Below are 23,083 nucleotides of genomic sequence, written 5' to 3' on the forward strand. Positions count from 1 at the left end.
AAAGTGTTTGAGAAGACAGGTGGGAGACATAGGTTGGGCTCAGGCATGTTAGGGGGCTTTTATTTTTCCAGTTTCGTTATAAGAGTATCAGATGGAGTTGTACCTTATATAGCAGATGACGTAATGGTAGTGAGCCACTGTGGCCAGCAGGTACAACGTTAGAATTGGTTCTGGACGGTCTGCTTCCAAAAATGCCGTGTCCTAGACTTTCTGGGATCTTGACTCACAATGCAGCCCTTGTCTACTCAAAAGTCAATCCAAACTGAGTTAAATGGGATTTACTCCCAGGTAAGGGACTGCAGCTTCAGTTACCCACCTGTAAAACTGGCACAATAATTGTCTGCATCCTCGAGCTTAGAGAACAAATAGCATCATCCCTGAAAATAGGCAGAAGTGGCTTGCAGAGCGGGGCCACTACACTAGGATCTTCCATTGCTACATTTTGCACAGCATTTGCATGGAATTCTTGTTTGCAAGAATTCTGAATTCTGCAAGGCCTGGGTTACTTTTGGTGGAAATTATGTTGTGTCTGTAAAAAACAAAACCCTAGAGAAATGCTTAATAAGGATTAATTATTATTTCCTTGAAGCAGAGAATGTCTGCTAACTGATGACATCAGTCTCCTTTCAAATGTCTTGATGGTTCCAGATGCTTAGAAATGCCACAGTATTTTTAGCTTCAGCTGTCACAGGAGGAATAAATCCCTTGCCCTTTGGAATCTCTGGTCTAGTTCTAAGGGAACTGTAGTTCAGCTGTTCACTTGGGGCTGACTGTTCTCAACTAATCCTAGTTACCTTTTTATGGTGCAATAGGAAAAGTGTCTGTTGAGAATGGAATTTGTTCCCAGTGGAATAAATGTAGCCCCTAGATAATTCCAGTAGTATTCAATAGCTAAAATCAGACTACTTTTATTATAGAGGGATACAAGCTACAACTTTTAAACTAATGTAGCCAATGTGGTTTCAGTGGGAGAAAATAGTCTGTATCACAATTTAATTTAAAAAAATTGACAGTTCATTTAAAAAAAAAAAATTTCCATCAAATGAAATGGATTTTCTAGGCAGCACTGTATGGCAGTGTAAAGATAAAAGCCCAGTATTTGTTTATAGTGTATGTTTCCTTGACAGGAATTAAACTAAATAGATCAAAAAGTTGTCCTTTTCTACAGCAACAGGTGTTTTCTGTGGTTATGAATTTCTATTGAGAAACTTCAGCTGTTTTCTTAACATGGAAGCCTACTGGCCTAAATATTGGGAAATAATTGAAAAAATTGGAGACAATTGGAGGTTGCTGAGCTTGGAAAAATTAAAAAACAAGGTGCGAGATTGGTTGCACTATGCTCAAATTCAGGAGGTTTTTAAAGTGGATAAAAAGGTTGGATTCCAGGTGGAAAAATCGAAATTAGAGACAGAACTGTTAGAGCCAAAAAATAAACTACTTTCGAGAATGTACAACTTGCTGCTTAAATGGAATACACAGGACGAGACAGTCAAATCCGCCATGATAAAATGGGCGCAGGACTTGGGGCACAACATTATGTTTGAAGACTGGGAAAGGTTATGGAACACCGGAATGAAATTTACGGCATGTAGTGCCTTGAAGGAAAATATTATGAAAATGATATACCGGTGGTACATGACCCCAGTCAAACTTGCTAAGATATATCACCTGTCTGACAACAAATGTTGGAAATGTAAAGAGGCGGAAGGGACATTCTTTCACCTCTGGTGGACTTGCCCGAAAGTGAAGGCCTTTTGGGAGATGATTCATAATGAACTAAAAAAGGTACTTAGATTTACCTTACCTAAGAAACCGGAGGCCTTTCTTCTGGGCATTGTGGACCAGAGAGTACTTAAGAAAGATAGAACTTTTTTTATGTATGCTACTACAGCAGCAAGGATCCTGATTGCTAAGCATTGGAAGACACAAGATTTACCCACGCTGGAGGAATGGCAGACGCAGTTGATGGACTACATGGAACTGGCCGAAATGACTGGCAGAATCCGAGACTTGGGAGAAGAAACAATCGAGGAAGACTGGGAAAAATTTAAAGACTATTTGAAAAAACATTATAAGTTGTATGAATGTTAAAAAATGCACTTTTGAGGAAATTCTAGCTTCAGCAATTGTAAACTAATGAAATGAAAATTAAGGTACAAGAAGCCAGAGGTGGAATAATGAAATAACTTTATTATGTTTGAGCTAAAACGTATAAGATGTCGGTTACAACACTTTGGAAATTAGATAACATGATAAAATGAAAGATACAATAAGTTTTGAAATAAGTTAACAAATTGCTGATGTTTTGTATCACAGAGAACGCAGGGTTAGGAAGATGCGGGGAAGTCCATTGGATTTGCTGAAAAAAAGGATTATGGAAATTTGTAACTTCTCTACTTTATTTTCTATATCTGTCTTTTATTCTTTTTTTCTGTATTTCATAAACTTAATAAAAATATTATTAAAAAAAAAAAAGAGAGAGAAACTTCAGCTGTTTTGTGTAACTTGCATGCTTCTATGTCAACAGAAGTTGAGCAGTTGTATCTCATCCACAACTGCCTACACATTAAGCTATTCAGTTGTGTTTGTGAATGTGTGAGAGAGGATTCTATTTGTATAGTAGGCATGAGAATAATATAGGAGACAGGATTGTGTGTCTGCATCCTAGTCTCCCATTCTATTAATCCTAGTCTCCCATTCTAAGAGAAATATACAAAGCCAGGGGGTGGGGCTTATATACCTAGAAAACATTATAATGAATATTTATTACCTTTATAGGGCAATAAACACTTCCTCCAAGGAGCTCACAGCTGTGTGCATGGTTGCCCCCGACCTCCATTTTGTTCTCACCACAGCAATGTCAGGCAGGTCAGACTGAAAGATGGTCACCTATTAAATAAAAACCCAAGGTGGATAAAAAGACTTTTATCACAGGGCAGGTTATATATGTGGAAGCTCAATCAAGTTAGCAGCTCTGGAGAATTTGCTTTGTTTTTTCTTTATTGTTCACTATCCAAAGAGCTTTGCTATGGTGGTGCACAAATATATCCAATAAATAAAATATGAGAACAGAAACCCACACATATTTAGAGATCAAAGCAAAATAAACAAACAAACAAAATACCTGAAGTAACGAAGGAGCCCCTTTCCTTTTTAAAGCAATTCTCAGTTAAATAGCCTGTCGGAACTGCCTACTGATTGGTTAATAATGCTGGAAGTAAAACAGAGAGGAAAAGAAAGCTTCCGAAGTAAACAAAAACTTCCTATAGAGGTGGAAACATTTGCACTTCCATTTGTCTGTCACTGTGGACCACTGAAGAAACATGCTGGCTAATATCAAAAGGAAAGAGGTCCCAGCGCTGTGAAAGGTTTTTAAAGCCTTCCTACACGAGTCAGAATTGCATTAGACTCAGCATGTATTATCACTAAACCTAGGAAGGGCATCGACAGGTGAGGAAAGTAGTTACAGCTAGGTCACAGTAGGAGCCTATTAAGCTTCCTTCTCTGTAATTACCACAGTTTTCTCTGCAGTAATGGTATTGCCAAAGATGCCTTGAATTTATTTGGAATTCCCCACCCCCTTATTTAGAAAAAGAAATGGTCGGGTTTTTGGGGGGGGGGCAGAATATGTGTGTTACATTTCCTTCCTTCCTAATTTAAAAACTTCCTGATATGTACATTACTACAATGGCAAACAAACTCCAGATAGCATTTAAAAAGACAAAAAGACAAAAACAAACTCCAGATAGCAAAGTTGCTATTTGCGTAGCAGATCAAAGAATTTACGTGCTATTGTTGATAAGAGATTTGAAAATATTGAGATGGCCAAGGAAACTGTAATCAATTAATAATTTTGCAAGACTGTTTATTAAAATGGGTAAGTGCTTTACTAAACAAAACTGTAATTGAAACTGTCAAAAGTGATCCACGGCTGTGTTGCAATTTTCTCATTCACACATCATTTCCTCTGCAGTTTAGTTAAATGATAAATACTGCTCTTTATTCTAGTCAGATGTCTTGCCATTTAATGCTTTAATTTTATGGATCCTAAAGTTCGGGTGCAAGATGTTCACTAATGTCAAGTTACAACATCTATATTAGGGCAGTATCTTTATTATGCCAATTAAAATGACCATAGTGTGCAAGGTTTTGAGGTCTCCAGAACCCTTCTTCAGGCAAGGTGAGAGGTGGCTGTGGACCTCCCAGATGTGCTTAGATCATTCTTGACCATCCGCCACACTGGTTGCAATTCATAGAGCTAAAGATGCAGAGTGCCATTAGCCACCCCTGGGCTCAACGGTACTAAAGAAGGGTGGTGGAGTGGAAGCTTATGGTTGGTGAAGCTGTGCAGTCTGCACCTGGTTACAGTCTCAAGGTAAGTGTGGGGGTAGGTAATAGAAATCCACATAAGGCTCTTATAGGTACATTGCAGGTTGCAGGTTACATCAAGGCCTGCTGGAAAGAAAGGGCAGCCCAGCTGCTACCTAGGCCTGTTTCCATCCTTGGTAGGCTTCCTTGGTAGGTGGAAAACCAAAAAATAAAATAAAAAATGAGGCAGTTCCTATATTAGCAAAGCTTGACATACATTTTAGATGGTGTGCTAGGTAACAAAAGGGGAACAGAAGCCCAATTGCATAGCTTTAGCAAACAAGTTGCAGGCAACATTCTGTCAGGGATTAATATAAAAACTTTGTTTAGTCTTCATTCATCTTCATCCTATTTTCCCACCTTATCTCCTAGGGCTATTTCATAGGCCCTTCCTCTGCTCATCAGTGCCATCTTCTGTGTCTGATAGGTGGTCCCAAAAGCTGCTGCTGGGCAGCCAAGGGTCAGCATAGGATCATTATTCATTAAAGAAATTGGAGTTCTTGTTGAAAGTACACTGAAAAGGATATACCAAGAACTCTGGCCAAAAGTTTCAATACAAGGAATAATTCCTACTCGAGAGTTGAAAAGAAAAACGTGTATATTCTGCTAAGAATAACAGTTTTAAACTAATAGTAAATTTAAACACAACGTATAAGTGCGACAGTTTTAAAATAATAGTAAGTTTAAACACAACGTTTAAGTGCAGAAATAATGTAGTTTCAAATATGCAGTGATATAGTATAAAGGTACATAAAATACCAGTACACAACAATTGTTTTATACAAGTCTCAATGGCAGTCAAAAAGAGTCCATATTATATAAAGTCAGAATAAAGAATCAAATAGGGCCAAAAAGAAGTATCCGGAGTATGAATTAGATGTGCGACTCAGTAGTGGTGACCAGGACAGGGCCCTGTTTCGGAGTAAATGCCTTCTTCAGCTCGGTTTTTTAAGGAATATAAATCTGTTGGAAGTCTGTATCATTCAATTCTTTTGTGTTTCTTTTTCCAACATGCGTCTTAGATAAATGAATCCAAATTTTCTTGCGTTTCTCTGTGCATTATTCAGGCTTGGCCATACTCTTCCATCACCGAATGGATTTTCTATCTGTCTATGCCTGTCTACCTACCTATTACATTTGTGCCCCACCCTCCTTCAAAGAGTTCAGACTACCTTCTGTAGAAGCTAATTTGTTTTATCCTCAGAATTGCCTTGTGGCTAGGCTGAGCAAGAATGGCTGGACTCAGGTCAATTGGTGAGTTGCATCACTGAGCAAGGATTCTTACGCATGCCTCATCAGCTGAAATCCAACACACCAATTTAATATTAGGATTCCCTTACTAGTTTATATTATCTCCTGGGTTTGTTATTGGCTGCATGCAGACAGTTCTTAAACCATGATTACCGTCTTCTTCCCTGAATTAAGTATGTGGCTTTTAATGCATTATTTCCTATTTTAATCAAACCATCCTTTGCCATTGAGTCCCAAACACCAAACCATGGTTCAGCTGCAACAGTAGACAATGGTTGTTTAAAACAAGTGTAATGAATCAAACTCTGTGAGAGAGAGAAACAGGTGAGGGCAGGGATAGGAGGGAGAGCATGGATGCATTGTGTGGTCATAATCCTCCAAACCATGGTTTGGAAGATTGTCTGAATGCTGCCAGTTTCTATTTAGGTGTAGACTAGGACCACAAGAATTCTGTTTGGGTGAGCCAGGGGCAAGAAACAGTTCAGAATATCCAAGAAGATTTTTTTGTGAGCATATGGATGGAACAGTTTCTTTTACAGAAGAGTTCATGAGCACGTTCAACTTGGATCACACACAAAATGTGCTGTGTGGCTTGCAATGCATATTGAAGGTGCACTCTGGTGCACTGCTTTGTGCCCAGTCTCTTAATCCCAAGCATTGGCATTAGTTTTTTTTGTAAGCCCACAAAGAAGAAGAAAATGTTACAAAATAGATGTACAAAATACACTGCAAAGCATTATGAATGCTAGCTTAACAGAAAGAAGAAAGTTGTAAGAATAATTCCTGTTGCAATTTGGACAGAATTCCAAGTTCAGTTTCAGTTCTTTTCCAGTATGCTTTGGAAGATCACAGTATCTTTTTTCTGTAAAGGACATCTTGGCATATCTAACCTGACTTTATTCCAACTTGCTATAAGTGAACTAGAGAATTTGAGGGATGAATGCTTATCTCTGAAGGAAAAAATATATATCAAAGGTTCTTGTGGCCAGCTGTTTCCTGCCCCAGCAGAACACTGGACAGCATCTGGAAAGCAAACACGCACCCAATCCCCCACGTTAGATAGTATTCCTCAGCAGCATCTGGAAATAAATGGGGCAATACTATGTAACTTAATGGGGTGTTTCTGCTCAAATTAGATACTTTCTGTGCTTTTTGTGTGTGGAAGAAATGAGGTCCCAGCACAAAATGGCTGCCATGGGCATAAAAAAAAAGTGTCTGTATTCTGTGTTGTGTCAGTGAGTAAGTCACACAGTAAAAGCCCTGGATACCCTCTTAAAGAAGCTTTTGATGTTACATTGGTGCGAAGGAAGCAGCAAGCACAATTCATACATGATACCCTGTGGGAGCTAGGAGTGGGAGCCATTCTTCACCAACCGTGTGTTGTCCTAATGCGAGCGGTGATACCAGGTTACAAAAGGCAGAGATGGGAAGAGGTCTGTCCAAGCCATGGGCTCAATAGATGGCCTTGAACAAGCCACTCTTTCTAAAACCCTAACCAGGCCTGCTGCTTGTGTGCAAAGGGTACATGAAGGCAAAGACGAGTGTACTAAGCTCCAGCCCCCACATTGTTATAACTCTGCTGCTTTCCACAAGTTGGAGGGAGAAATCTGAAGTGGCAAGACTCCTCTATCTGTGGAGGTTCCCTGTGCGACTTAGAACCCTTAAAAAAATGGGGTAGCTTCCACAGGTAGAAGGATAGCTGTTTCAAATTTCGCCCTCCGACTTGTGAAGAGTCGTGGGCATAGCAGTGGAAGCAGAGCATTGTGCACTTGTCCCCACTTGAATTGGGTCTTCACAACATGAACAAAATGCCTGTCTCAGCTCTTTCTGAACCTCAGTGCATACAGAAGTTGCGTGTGTGTTTGTGTAGATGTGTGCGTGTTTCTGTATGTATATTATTTAATACTGCTCTTAGTGCAATGCACAGTACCTTATTGGTTGTGGAGATAACATGGGTGCCAGTGCCGTTCTAAGAGAACAAGGGAGGTGTTCATGGTGAGTTCCAGCACATCTTTTTCTAGAAAAATAGCTCTGTTTAAACCCAACAGTGTGTAAAAAGAGAGCACAAGAAAATGCCTTTTAAAAGTCACAATAATTCCATAGTGTTTTTTTAAAAAAACAGCTTTATGTCAGATGAGGGCTTGCAGAAACCCTGGGTATGAACTTTTAAATAACTATAAATATAAATAGCTGTATCTACTTACATGGGAGTAAGCCCCATTGAACTCAGTGGAACTTACTTCTGGGTAGACCTGAAATCATCTTTGTCTCTGCTTGAGACCATACATAGTACGAGAATATGAATAAATTTTCCATACTATGGCTTTTGGATTTTGAGTGACATTTGAGATTTGGAAGAGCAAAATTTTCAAACAACTACACTAATTTAATTGCATTGCTGATTATTATTATTTAAATGGGATACTGTCAGCAGTCTTGCAAAATAAGCAGAACGGGAACGCATTAATATTCGAAAGGCCAGGTGTTCAAATTACTTCCACTAAGCAACATGGTTAGAAGCACAACCCATTGCAACTAGCACCCCCCTCCAAAACCCCACATTAAATACATATAAAATGATCCACTGTTTTGACAGTGTGATACAGCTGTAGAATAATGGAAGTTTCGCTACTAAGAAATCGAGGTCAAGCCCTTTGCACATTTCTTGCTAGTTTCAAACAGAGGTAATTCTCAGCTTGTAGAAAATAGCCATAATCAAAGTGCACAGACGACTGAAAAATACACAAGTGGGTTCTCTTTGTATTAGAAAGGTCAGCAGTGCTAAAAACAATAATGCAATGGGAAATTTATCCCCCACCTCAACTTTAAAATCTTAATTGAAAATAGTCTTGAGGATAAAAAGAAGTTGCCCTGAAAGGAAACAGGCCAGGGTCCTCTCTTTAATCCGTTCTTTTCACTTTGGAATCCAATTCCGATGTTGCCTAAGCAATGCCCTTTTCTTCTTGGTCCTCAGTCAGCACGAAAAAGAACAAGCAATTAATAGTGATGACAAGCAGATTGGTCAGTGGTGAATTTGGGAAGCATCGACTAAGACTTGAAAGCAGGAGTTCCTATTGGAGCTTGCCTGCCCTCATGATCACATTACATGCACACTTCCTATCACATCTTTCTTCTTTCCTAGGTTCACTCCTACTTTGGCTCCTTTGGGATCTGATGGTGCTCACAGTGTTTTATTGGTTTCAGTCAAGACATGAGCCCTTTTCACACATTACTTAAGTGTAGGGCAGGTGTGGGGAAACATTTTCACCTGAGGGCTGCATTCGCTTTTGAGTAGCCTTCCAGGGGCCAAATACCAAAGGAGGCAGAGAAACGAATGTGAATTTTACCTTAATACGGTAGGCTAAGTTCTACACACACTCCAACTCACCACTTTATTTTTCATCTGGGGAAGCCAAAGGCATTAAAACATGGGTAGGCAAACTAAGACCCCAGGGGCCAGATCCGGCCCAAATGCCTTCTAAATCTGGCCTGTGGATGGTCCAGGCATCAGCGTGTTTTTACACGAGTAGAATGTGTGCTTTTATTTAAAATGCATCTCTGGGTTATTTGTGGGGCATAGGAATTAGTTCATTTCCCCCCCTGCAAAATATAGTCCGCCCCCCCACAAGGACTGAGGGACAGTGGACTGCCCCCTGTTGAAAAAGTTTGCTGACCCCTACAGTAGATGTTCAGGGACATATTCCAGCCTGGCAACAACATTTAAGGATTGTGGAACAGGACTGGTGAGGTGCATGGCCTGGGGAAAGCCCTATGGATCATAAAGAGAGGTCTGGAAGGCTGAATTTTGTCTCTGGGCCTGAGGTTCTTCATTCTTGCTTTCACATGATGAGGCAAGAGTAGGGCCATCCTGTTAGCCCTCCTCCATATGAAACCGCTGGACAGTTTGTGCAGAGTGTTCTAGGAATGGAAACTGGGGCTGAGCTAAGATTGCCTACCACTTCTGCTGACCTTTCAGAGAAGTGGAATTCAGGCATGGAAGGATGAAATAGCTGTCCTCTTGTGTGCCTGCTGCCAGAGTGCTTTCTGGCATCAGGCAGCACTGGAAGACAGTTCTTCCATCCTAAGTCAGGCACGTTGTGCTTTAAAAAGCCCCTATGATTGCAAGCAACACGGAGTGTAGAGAGGTTAGAATGATGTACTGTACTGTGAGCAGAAAAGCACAGACCCAAATCCTGGGTTAGCTGTGAAACTCACTTGGTGAACCTGGTCCAGTCACTATCTCTCAACTTAACTTGCATCATTGTAAGGAGAAAATGAATTAGTGATTTTTAGCTACCAGAAGGTAGGTAGAAACTTAAAGCTGGAAATAGATGTACGTAGTTATGATTTTTTTTTAAAAATGCAAAAATAAAACCAGGTGATATTCATTGATAAGCTTCCATCAATGATGGAAATACTTTTGGCGGTCCCAAATTTCTTTATGCTCTTTTGTATCTGGTGCTGCAATCACAGTGCAACTGCTGGGCAATTCAGGCCCCTGATGTGAACATTTGGGATGGAAATATTATACCGCATGTTCTTTTTGGAACAAAGATTGTATCAAACTTCAACAGTGCAATCGTGCTCATGTGTACTCAGAAATTGCTCCTATTGAGTTCAGTGGAACTTACCCCCAGGTAACTGTGCATAGTATTGCAACCTGAATGGTAGATGTGTGAAATCACTGTCGCATGATTTCCAGAATACCCTGTTGGACATGTCTTCCTGCTCACATCCATTCAAGCAACCCCATTCCATAATGGCTGATTATATAACTTGAAAAATAGCCCCTTTTCCAGCCTATTATCCAGCTTGTCAAATATGCATTACAGACAAGCGGAGAAAATTCATATTAATCTCTCCTTAGCGCTACTTCATGTTCATCAAGGCCCTTTCAAGATATCGCACAAACATGAGGGACTTTAAAAGGACTAAAATCACTCAACGCCCCTTTGAAGACCATTGATAGCTGTCATCAAGACAATAGAGGGCTGGATTCCTTTTAAAATTGCTAACTCAATCAAATCTCAGCTTAGCCTATTTTTGGACTTTTTATTTCTCTTCCTCAGGGTGCAATTTCAAACTAGGATGTTTTCAATATTCCAAACATAAAACAAAATCTAAACTGCATCATTTTAGCAAATTGCCTTACTTGCACCATAGTTCCTCTTTCTCAGGGGTGCATAAGAGATATGAAAAAGGAACCACAACAAACACTTTAAAACTGCACCTCCTTTTTCTTCTTCTCAATTTAAACTCGAACACATCCAAAAGCTGCTGCTGCTGTGGCTCAGTAATGTCATTGTTTATGCTGTATTGTTTAGCTTTATTATGACACACTGGTGCTATTGCTTTAGATGACGGCCTGTTTTGCACATAATGCCAAGCCAAACCATGGCTAAAGTTTGACAGCATGAGAGTGCAGATATTTACAGGAGGGAGAATGTGCCTGCTGAACTCCTGTCCTGGTCCTCCTGCTGCCAAGCTACCTGTAGCTAAGCCATTGTTTGGCTTCAGTGTTACATCCAAATCTCATCTCATGGTTTGTCTCACTTTAGGCAAGCCACCAGTGACCACCTTTCAAAGGATACCAAACCCAGGTAAGCCCTGTGCTCCTGGAACTTCAGAAGTAAAAGCAGTGTTATGTACTGAAGTTCTCACCCTGGGCCAGCAGGGGGATACTGTAGATAGTTATGCAAATAAGGGGTTGAAAGTGACATTCAGTGATTGGATAGTTTTAGAAAGTTGTTACAGTAACGTTGTACTGGAGCTCTATATAAGCAGGCTGACTGAACTCTTCAGTTCAGTTCTGTCCTGTGAATAAACAAGAGCTGTTTGAAGAATCGCTGTGTCATCTGATATGTTCACCTACAACTTAACAGGCAGCATACCAACATTTATATTATTCTTTCACATTGGAACATTTCCAACCTATTAAAGTACATCCATTAAAAAAAGGAATGTGTTTTTTTAGGTGGAGGCAGTTTGCAGTGTAATTCATAGGGGAGATGGTGGGGTGGAGGGAGAAGGCCAGAAGATCTCTGCGATTCTGTGCTACGATTTGATAGAACTGCTGGCATATGTGTGGAGGCACTTTGGGGATGAACTTAGAAGTAAGTCAGTGTTATTAACATTCCGTTGGAGAAGCCTTTCCCCATTCTTTTAAGAGCAAAACTGTTAGCTGCTTTTCCCACATGTAACAGCGGTGCAGGACGGCAGTTATTCATGCATATCAGCATTTGAGTAGAAAGCTGTTTCCTCTCCCTCTGCACTGCAGGTCCCCCCCCCATTACAGAAAACTTAAGTCATGTACCTCCTTATGAAAGGTGCTCACTGTTCATTCAGAGATGGCTTTGCTAGATTATTTTCCAAGCAGCAAAATGTGTTCATGAAGATCTTTCAGCAAGTCTTGGCTTCAGATACAGAGGGCAAAAGTTCTCCTTTGAAAATACTGGAGGCTTCTCGTGTCTGTATGTTTTGAAAAGGTGGGCTACTAAAGCCACCTCAGATAAAGTAACAGACACAGAAGAACATAAAAACCAGTCAGTCACTCTCGGCTTCCATTTGCGCAGGAGCATGCCCAAGTGACATATAAATCCTGTGGGATGTACTTTGCCTAGGAATCTATCTTAGTTATGCTGTCAGCTTCATGTCTTCTGCAATGATCTGTTGTGCTGAGTGGTGGTTTTATTTTTCTTGCTACGGGCTATAAAACTGCAGAAGCGCTTAGGCATCTGCTTCTGATGACTGGTGATCACTAATTTCTGCATCACACATGGATCGTTTAAAAATTTGCAGTGTTTCAGTTATTTACAGTACTGTAAGTTTCCCCCTAAAGCCTCAAGCAGGAAAAATAATAATTAAAAACCAAGAAATAAACATTCTTAATGCAATTTGAATTCAGCTCTCTCGCAATTAATGGGAGCCTGGGCCACTGGTCCATCTAGCTCTGTATTGTCTACACTAGTTGGCAGCAGCTCTCCAAGGATTCAGACAGAGGTCTTTCTCAGCCCTGTCCAGAGATTCAAGGAACTGAACTGGGGAAGTTTCATGTAACACACACACACACACACACACACTCTGTCATGGAGATAAATGTAAATAGTGAAATGTAAATATCTTGACTTGGTGCTGAAAGTATATTTAAATATTTTTCTAGAAAAATAGGTTGTTCTAGGAAAGTGTCTTTGGACCTTTATAGTAGTTTTTTCTTCCTAATATTTACACCCATAAGTTACAAGTGGAAAATGGAAAAGCCACACTGAGTACAGCTGCTCCAGATTTCTATTCATGGTTAGGGTTGACCAGTCTTGTTGTTGTTGTTCTGTAACTTTTTGCCTCTTTACCATTTCCTTGTCCTTATTTGTTTGTCTTGACATAGCCTCCCTCCCATGTTCCTTCATCTAAATAAATAAATCATTCCCTCAGTGCACACGCCTATGTATGTAGTATTGAACTTTTCTGGACACTATTTAGGATTAATGATTAATGATGATTATGAACTGGTTATGACCTACAGAGTTCTAATTAGCACATTCCATGTGTAAATTGCATCTTTCCATTAGTCTCATCACAATTGCTAAGATTGACTGACTGTACCCTGCTAATAATTTTATCTGCACTCCACCTTGAATAGCAGTGATAGACTGAAATGCCTCTCGTTAACACCTCCGTATTTCCTTTGTGGGTCATAAACTCAAATAAATTGCTACACAAACCTTTGAAAGAAGCCCATGGAAGTTGTCATTCAATCCCACCCAACAACTAGCCAAATATTTGTAGCATGTCAATGCCTGGGAGAAAACCCCCCAAACCACTTTCACTTCATAAGGTTTGTGTTGCCTGGTTACTCCAAAGCAATTTTTACTCTCCATAGGTGATCAGGTGAGTTGTTTTTTTACAAACCTGAGTAAAATAGTCAGTGACACATTTTTACTACAACTCTCAAATATAACATAAGTCATAGGAGCTGCTCCACAGTGTGTCATGGGGTTGAACACCTGTGCTCCTTCCATATTTATATTCTAGAGGAGCATATTTTAAAATAAGAATTCCCATAAATCCATAAGCACCAGCTTCACTTTCCTTCTGATATAAGCAGCAATTCTGCTTAGTGGGAATCCACTGAGTACTTCAACTTCCATCATACATCTGAAGATGTACAATTCACATTTTCTCTGTAAATGCAAAAGCCCTATTATCCAGCTCCCCAGGTTTCTTTTGTACTTACTTTTTCAGTATTTAGTTGCTATCATGAAAAGCACACTCAGCTAATTAATATGGACGATGCCTTTCACCGAGGAAGAATACTTCAGAAAAATCTACAGAATAAGCAATTTGAGATGTAATACAGGTGCATAGCACAGATACTGCTGCAAGGTAGAAGAAATCTGCCTCCCCATTTAGTGCACTTGTTTTACTGAAATTTTTTAAACCTTGTACATGGTTTTCAAAGAGCTTAATAACTGCAAACCTTAAATCCCAGTTGCATTCAATTTTGAAAACTTTGGCACCAAAGCAAGCATGTGACATTCTAAATTCCACTACATGTCATTGGAGAAATACAGTCCTGTTAAAAAAAAAAAGGCCAGCCCTTATTATATGCTTTTCTGGCTACCTAAGAAGTGACCAATTCATTCTGTTACAAGCCATTAAAAGTACGTTTCTGTATATTAATTTTGATGCCTCATCCACATAGAGGCTCTGCTCTTTTCACTGCAGGGTCTAGCTGTAGATTAATCTTTAAGTGATTTTGATTACATGTTAATGAACTAAATTATGCTCAGAAAGTTTTTAAAATATAAAACCTGCCACCATGAGATTTCTAATGGGCCTTTGCTAATATTGTTAAATGCAATAAACCTATTATCATATACAATAGGACATAATTAGTCATAACTAGCAGTGTTGACTTAATTAGTTGCCTTGCTTTACATCTTTGGTGTACAAAAAGGAGCAGTCTCTGAAATCCCTTATAAACGGGGTGAGGGGATGGGGTGTCCTTTTGTGTTCTTTAGAAGCTGTTTGCAAAGGTAATGAGAAAATTAGCACAGTTTCCCATGAGGGGAGGTGTGTGTTATAAAGAAGAACCTGAAGCTTTAATCCTATCTCTTCCCTTGGATCATGGTTAAGGCTCCATACTATACATACAACCCAAGGTTCTTATATTGATGCTTTTGAAATAAATGGGAGTTGAGAAGACTTAGCTCTATTGAACTGGACACAGGTCTGCAGCTACTAAATATATCCAGTGGATTGTTAAGTGTGCACAATTTAGCACAAGACTGTAGCAAAGAAGAAGCAAAATAGCTTTGAAGGCAATAGACCCATAGAATTATAGACCTGGGGATATCATGGGACATCCAGCATAACTCACTGCTGATGCAGGAAAGAACCACTGTAACTGTGGTTTCTCATATAAGAACATTTATTAACAACGTTATTACAGGGGGTGGGGGGTTCTTAGAAGAACTTCTTAAATGATTTGTTCAATAAAATGTTCTGGAGAGGAAGGGGACTGGTGCTGGTTTTCAATTTTTTAAATATATTTTTTGCTATTTCACCACTGTTAATAGCACATCATAATTTCTTTTATTTCACTTTCATACTTTGTATTTTAGAGTAATTTCCTTCTATTAAAATGAATGATGTCACTTGCATTTTTCGACATCACATTCTTGCTGGTGTTAAACTATGCAATGCTAATGACCCTGAACATGTCAGCTAATCACTCCTCCGTTCTCGGCTATTTCAAAGCCTATTTGTATGTACTGTGCAAACTCATAAGAACATCAACAGCCCTGTTGCATCAGACCAAATTTCTTTTCTTTTCTTTTCTTTTTTTTTTTTGTATAGCATCTCCTGTTTCCCACACTGTCCAACCAGATGCCTATGGGATGTCTAGAGGCATGACATGAAAGCAGCAGCTTTCTCCTGCTGTCATATTTCCCAGAAACTAGCAATCTACAGGTAGCAAAAGCCATCAGAACTAGCAGCTATTGATAGGGTTATTATCCAGGATTTAGTCTATCCCTTTTTTAAATCCATCCAAGTTGGTGGACATTGCTACATCTTGAATTTCATAGGTTAACTGGGGAGGAATGAGGTGGCAAGAGAGTCAGGGTTGCACAGATGTGCCTGTGGAACCCCAGCCTGCCTTGCCATGACCTCACCCCTCCTCCTCTTGGTACGTGACAGTGTCACCACTGCGGGGAGGCTATTTCTGCAGCTCTGCCATACCAGGCAAGGTGTTCCTGGCTTTGTGAATATGTATTATATGGGTAAAGAATAAGCGAATGGTGACCTATAATTCTAGGGGGGAAAGTATATCCATATCCACATTCTCCACGCTTTCCATCTTCTTTCGCCACACCTATATATCTCATATATCTCATATATCTCATTATATATCATATATCTCATTACTTTTTCTAAACAGAAACCACCAAACTTTGTTACCTTTCGCCCTAGAAAGGTTGCTCTACTTTAGCTCCAAGCTCACTTTTCTAGTTGTACAATATCATTTTTGAGCTGTGTCAACCAGAGCTGTACACAGCATTTCAAGTGTTGTGACACCATTATCTTTGTACAAAGGCGTTATACGATGTAGTTTATTTTGTAGCCCTCTCCTAATGATGCTGAATATCCCTTTTCATAGCTGCTGTTCACTGGGTTGATATTTTCGTGGAGCTATCCACCATGACACCAATATTGCTCTCCTCATCATTCACTATCAACTCAGACACCCTCAGTGTATATGTGGCATTAGGATTTTTTGCCCTGTTGTATGTCTCTTTAAACTTACATTTGGCATTTTAAAAAGTTCATTCATTCAATTCATCCAGTCTGGAGAGAACCTTTTGCAACTCCTCACAATTCCTTTTGTTTTTACCACCCTGAATAATTTGGTGTCAGCAAACCGGGTCACCTCATTCTTCATCCCTAACTGTAGGCTGTTTTCTGGACAAGTTAAATAGCACTAGTCCAATACACATCTTACATCCCTCCATTGTGAGAACTGTCAGTTTGTTCCTACTTACGGTTTCCTGTTTTTTTAACCAGTTACCAATCTGTAAGAGGTCTTTTCCTGTTATCCTAGGACTGCCACGTTTACTCAGTCCCTCACCAAACACTCCTATGTCAAAAGCTCCTGAAGAAAAATCTTACATGGAATATACAGAGGGAATATGTGATCCTGAGGAGCAAAATAAGTATATAAAAAAGCATCAAAATCTGAAGAGTGCTAATCTCTGTAAATTCTGAAGAATTGAATGAAATAAACTGGAATCTCATTATAGAGACAGTGGGGAAGGAGAGATTTATATAAGTCTATTGTGAGCCCTCTCTAAAAAAATCTGAAAAAAGGGAAAATGGATTGTATTAATTCTGGAGACTCAGTTAAATATTGCAATCAAAAACTGGTCAGTGCAATCTTCCTTAAGCCCTTAAAATAAAATTCCCTTCACAGTTAATACCAACAATGCTAATGGGCTCAGTTTTAAACAGTGCTTCTGTGTTCAATGTTGAAAGGGTCATGTAGCCAAACAAATGAGCTGCCTCTGAATTGTGTAAAACTGGTATATTTGGTCCTCTTTTCAGAGTTATAGAATCATAGTGTTTAACGGAACCACAAGGCTCTTGAGTGGTCATTTTCTAGCCACAAGCCAGAGATCAATACACTGCCAAGACAGCTTTAGTCTATAACGTAGATGGCAAAGCTGTCAAAAAGGTACAGCTGATTACCCTCTCTGGCTGGAAGCAGCATGGATGTGCCATCCGGAATACTGCAATGGTAGCAGACAAGAAATATTTATTAATTTCTACCAGTGTTAAAAACTATCTCTGTTTTGACACAAGTTGAGCATTTTCTAGGTTCTTATGATGTACCATCCTGCTTTGTCAGGGTCACTGTCCATGTTCCCCTGGCTTACTGCTACATCGCTCAACCAGTTTTCTGCATTCTGCTGCAAGCCTTTAAAAGAAAGCTTCTGTATATTTATTTTGATGCCTTTTCCACAAACATACGGTAACCTGTGCACTCCCCAGAAAGCCCTAAGTAAGCAAGCTTGAGAAAGCTGTGCAGTCTCTGGCCTGATTTATAAGTGTCTGGCTCAGGGAAACCTCCAACATTAGTTTTTCTGAGAACTGTGTAGTCCAAGGGTGATGAACCCATTACCTATGCACCCTAACCAGCCAACCCCATTGCATTTTTTGTGGTCTCTGACTCTGTAAAACTTTCATTAAAAAAAAAAAAAGTTTTATATTTACTGCTCCTGTGGATCCCACACCTTGATGCTATTATACCAAAAGGATTTTTTGTGGCTCCACAGATAAAATGGTCCATTTTATTATTTTATTTTTCTGGCACAGTGGTACCTCAGGTTAAGAATTTAATTCATTCTGGAGGTCTGTTCTTAATCTGAAACTGTTCTTAACCTGAGGTACCACTTTAGCTAATGGGGCCTCCTGCTGCCGCCACCACACGATTTCTGTCCTCATCCTGAAGCAAGGCTATTAACCTGAGGTACTATTTCTGGGTTAGTGGAGTATGTAACCTGAAGCGTCTGTAACCCGAGGTACCACTGTAGCTCCCATAGGTCCTGTATTATGATAATGTTAAACCAAAGGTTTTTGCTGCTCTCAAAGCACGCGCACACATACGCCGACCACTTCTGCTATGATTCTAAAGGTTTTTGGGACCCCCAACACCCCCTTTGTTATTTTAAGAATATTCAAAAATAGTCACACCCACTTTGACATGAGTTATCCTTTGGGTTGACCATGAGTCACAGTGGCCCCCAGCCCTAAGAGGGTTAGCCACACCTTATGTTGTGCCCTGTCCAAAAGCACCTAGTTCAGGGAAGGGCTGGTGCAAAATATTTTGTTGCTGGAGATGGAACAACAAAAGGTGCCACTTAGGGCCCCAATAGCATCCAAGGCCTGCCAAGTTATTTTGGTACACGATGCAGAAAATCCTGCAAGCACCTCCTCCCTGGCATATAGTAATAATTCACAAAACATCTAACAATTTGCTGCTCACTCATTACAGTCAAAATTTGCTGCCTAAGGCATGGCCAGTCCTGGCTCAAGGAGTACCTTATCCTGACTGACAGCTTAATGACACTGTGTGTGTATATACAGTACACACACACACACACACACACACACACACAAATACAAGCATATCCTGGATAGATCATATTGGTGCTGCTAATGCAGCAGAAGCAATGCAAGAATTACTGGTCTCTGGAGCCACAGCAGGTGCTGTGATTCTCCAGTGATTTGACTTCACCCCTGGAGGCACACTCCATTGTCTCTCCAGGCAGACAGATGCAAACAACAACACCCACCCACACCTTGTCTGAGCCCTCCCCTTAGCCTACCTAACAGTTGATAGAGCCAGAGCACAAGGTTCAGAGTTGTTGTTGTTGTTTAGTCGTTTAGTCATGTCTGACTCTTCGTGACCCCATGGACCAGAGCATGCCAGGCACTCCTGTCTTCCACTGCCTCCCGCAGTTTGGTCAAACTCATGTTTGTAGCTTCGAGAACACTGTCCAACCATCTCGTCCTCTGTCGTCCCCTTCTCCTTGTGCCCTCCATCTTTCCCAGCATCAGGGTCTTTTCCAGGGAGTCTTCTCTTCTCATGAGGTGGCCAAAGTATTAGAGCCTCAGCTTCACGATCTGTCCTTCCACTGAGCACTCAGGGCTGATTTCCTTAAGAATGGATACATTTGATCTTCTTGCAGTCCATGGGACTCTCAAGAGTCTCCCTCCAGCACCATAATTCAAAAGCATCAATTCTTCGATGATCAGCCTTCTTGATGGTCCAGCTCTCACTTCCATACATCACTACTGGGAAAACCATGGCTTTAACTATACGGACCTTTGTTGGCAAGGTGATGTCTCTGCTTTTTAAGATGCTGTCTAGGTTTGCCATCGCCTTTCTCCCAAGGAGCAGGCGTCTTTTAATTTCGTGACTGCTGTCACGTGACTGCTGTCACGGTTCAGGGTACTTATGATCAAAAGGGCTAGAATTTCACCTTTCCCAGCTTTGGTCTCCAGTTGTCATTGGACTACAGTTCCTGTCATCCCCAGCCCACATGACTATTAGTCAGTTATGATGGGAGTTGTAGTCCAGCAACATCAATGGGGAAGGCTGATCAGGAGGAAGGCTTATATAGAAGGCAACAAAGGCCTATTTGGGGACCGCACTCCCCTGCCCCTCTTTCAGTGGAGGTGTGGGGATTTTATGTCTTCTTTAGCACAGGGTGAAAAGGGGGGGGGCTTGAACATGGGCATAGCCAAGGGTGCAGGGGGGGCAGCTATCCCCTAAATCAAATAAATCAATAAAAATACTTAACTAACTGAGGTACTTCCCCCACTAACATAAAGCCTGCCCCCCCCCAAAGCATAAAGCCTGGCTACACTCATGACATTATTTTGGCAATCCTAGGAAGTTCAGCTCCTTCAAAAACACATACCTCACTCCACATTGGGTTGCCTGCTTTTCTGATGAAAAGTTCTACTTTATTGAAATAGCAGCTTTCAGTGCTAAAATAAAAAAGGCAAATATTTGGCTCAGCCTTGGAAAAAACCTTTGGAGTTCTTGTTTGTTGTCTGAAAAGCTTATTGGAACCAGACAGAAGAGCTACTGCCCAGTCCTATATGCATGTTTACTCACAAGGAAGTCCAGCTGGGCTTGCTCCCTGGCCAAGGGTGTTAAGCAGCATTTTTTTTCTTTAAAAAAATTGTTTAGGGGTACTCTCATTTCCTACTCATATTGAAATACTGCCCCTCAATGAAGCCAAAATTAGATTCACAAAATGTTTAGGGGTATGCGTACCCCTGCGTCCCCCCAGAAAAAAAGCACTGGTGTTAAGAATTATTTAGAGAGAGAAATTACCTTCCAATCTACAGTACTAAATGTGGAGTGAGGCGAGAAAGAAACCAGAAAGTATAATGTACAGGTAGGTTTTCCCCCTCCCTTTACACTCCATATATTGACTTTTAACAAGCCCCCTTCCCTCTGCTTCTCTCTCCCAGCAAAGCTTTATGAAGGAAATTCTGTTTTCACCCCAAGTTCATTTTGCCAATGGGAAGATGTGCATAGAAGTGACTTGTATGATAATGAAGCCCCAGATACAGAATTATATTCCTGTTCCTTGAAAAACCTTGACAGGTATTAAAAGGAAAAGAAAGGGCTCAGTTTAACTGTCAGGCAGAGCACCACAGAGGGACTGCGGATTTATTGAGTGTTAAATGTCAGTATCGATGTATTAAAGATGGTACACAGTAAGTAATAAGTGGTTTCCAGATGAAGAATCACTTTCAATAAGTTGTCAACCTGTCGGGTGCTGTGAATTATTTTATGTTATTTAAAAAGGGTTGGGGGGTGGTTGGGGTAGGGATGAGTACCAGTTCCTAGCTAGTTAACTTTAAAGAAAATTGCAGAAGTTTCCTTCAGTTTCCCATCCACTACTGTCTTGGAAAGCTGTGATATTTTCAGTGCGCGGCCAGATGGTGAAGGGATCTAAAAGTCAAGCCCTGGTGGCCTCAATCAACAAAATAGCTTGTCTACCTGAAGGACACTCTAGGTACAACTTTAGGAAGTAATGGCTAAACTTTATATACTACCCTTTAGATATTAATGAGAGCTAGCACTGCGTGGTATGTAAAGCTGTAAGCCAGGAAGTCCCAAGCTGAAATTTAATAGCTATAAACTGAGATGGCCTTCAGGCAATCCATTATCTGCCAGCCACAACCCCATAGATGAAATATGGGAATAATCATATATGGTAATACTCATACTGGCCTATCACCATATAGGCCTATCAGCATACTGTCCTATCCTTCCTTAAAGATTACTCACAATCTATATTAAAGAAATGGTCCATCAGCTATTACAGTAATTACGTGAGCTGATTTATGGGTCACATATTATTACATACACCCCACCCTTCCTCCCTAAGAAGCTCTGTTGGAGGACTGGAACACACTCTGTGTGGAGGGTCTCCTAGGAAACCACTCCCTGGAAACAGACTAATTGGTACAGAATGCCGGCTCTCAGATCTTGGCCAGGGTTAAGCCTTGGGATTACATGACTCATTTCCGCCCCTGCCCCCCATTGTATCAGCTTCACTGGCATTCAGTCTTATTTCAAGAGCCATTCAAGGTGCTGGTTGTTACTTATAAAGTCCTTGAGTGAGCCACTTGAAATACCATTCATTCCCCCTTATGTGAATCTGCCTATTCTTTCTTTCTTTATCTTTTAAATCAACCTTTGTGCCCCTCTTGCGTGTGCCATTGCCTCATGATGCAAGGTTGGTGGCAATGGCAGGAGGCCTTTCTCTATGATGCCCACCGCATTTGGGGTTATCTTCCTTTCTATTTGTGTTGTGCTGGCAGGTGAAAATACTCCTTAGAAAACAAAGGAAGCTGTTTGTTCTTTTGTTGCTTTAGGAAGTGATTGAGTGTGTTGCTCTTTGTGTTTAGTTTTTGCTGCTGTATTTGGTTTGGTCATTTGTGGTTATTTGATTAGGATTAGGGTTGCTTTTATGTTTGCATTTATATCTGTAAGTCATTTTGAACAGCTCCCTTGGGCAGAGGAAAAGTGGGGGGAAGCATTTTTAAAAATAAATATGTGAAGTGTTTTCAATGCTCCCAAAGCCCTCATATACTTATGATTTGAAAAGTCTCAGGTTTTTCTCATACCATACCTACAATATAACTACATGTGATAGATGAGAAGGAAACGGAGAAAAGATTTGGTAGTTAAAGGATTATGTTTAGTTTTCATGTATCTCTCTGTTGTTGTTTCTTCTTCCACACAAAGAAACAGGATGAGCAGGGTGTGCTATAGATGTTTAAATGGTGGCTTTTATTAAATTAGCAGACTTTCAAACCTGAGTCATAATAACATGGAAGAGCGATTATGCTAACATGTTCTAGCCAAGGATCCTGCCTCCATGGTTGGTATTTGCCCAGAAATTTATGAGCTAGTTTCCCCAGATTCCTCCCTGGGGTGTTTGAAAAAATTTCCATTTGCTTTGTTTTAAGTTTTTGTTGTTTTTAAGGTTCACTTTAGATTTTTAGGATATATGCTAAAAGGAGGAGAAAGTGGGGGAAATCTACCCTCATTTCCTTGGTTTATTAAAGTAATAGTTTATTAAGTCCTCAGTTCTGCTTATGCTGCCTTATCAACACCCGTTCCAAATAGTAGTATTAATCAGTTCAACAGCAGCCCTGGGCTACGGTCGTTCTTCCAGTGTCGCAAGACATTTTGCCACTCAAACAGGAATCTATTTCTCTTTCTGAAGCAATTTTAATGGGTGTTTACTCTCCACATTCCAGGTTCAATGCAGAAACATTTTAATAGTCTGAGAATAATATACCCAAGATTGATATCAAATTCTGTGTCATGCATACTTAAAATTGCTTCTTAAAGTATGCCTTATGGAGCTACTTT

General features: G+C 40.3%; 1 protein-coding gene and 1 long non-coding RNA gene across 3 annotated transcripts in view; one reads left to right on the plus strand and one right to left on the minus strand.

The window, feature by feature from the left end:
• GALNT18 (polypeptide N-acetylgalactosaminyltransferase 18) overlaps positions 1 to 23,083 on the plus strand; it is a 334,135-nt gene that overhangs the window by 166,226 nt on the left and 144,826 nt on the right. The window lies entirely within an intron of this gene.
• LOC309330954 overlaps positions 1 to 23,083 on the minus strand; it is a 69,729-nt gene that overhangs the window by 2,390 nt on the left and 44,256 nt on the right. Inside the window, exon 2 of the long non-coding RNA XR_014151664.1 lies at positions 2,771 to 2,889. This is a non-coding gene — a long non-coding RNA (uncharacterized lncRNA). The remainder of the gene's footprint in view (positions 1 to 2,770; positions 2,890 to 23,083) is intronic.

The sequence above is a fragment of the Podarcis erhardii genome, assembly GCF_964252035.2.
Source record: "Podarcis erhardii genome assembly, chromosome: 1".
Lineage (NCBI taxonomy): Eukaryota > Metazoa > Chordata > Lepidosauria > Squamata > Lacertidae > Podarcis > Podarcis erhardii.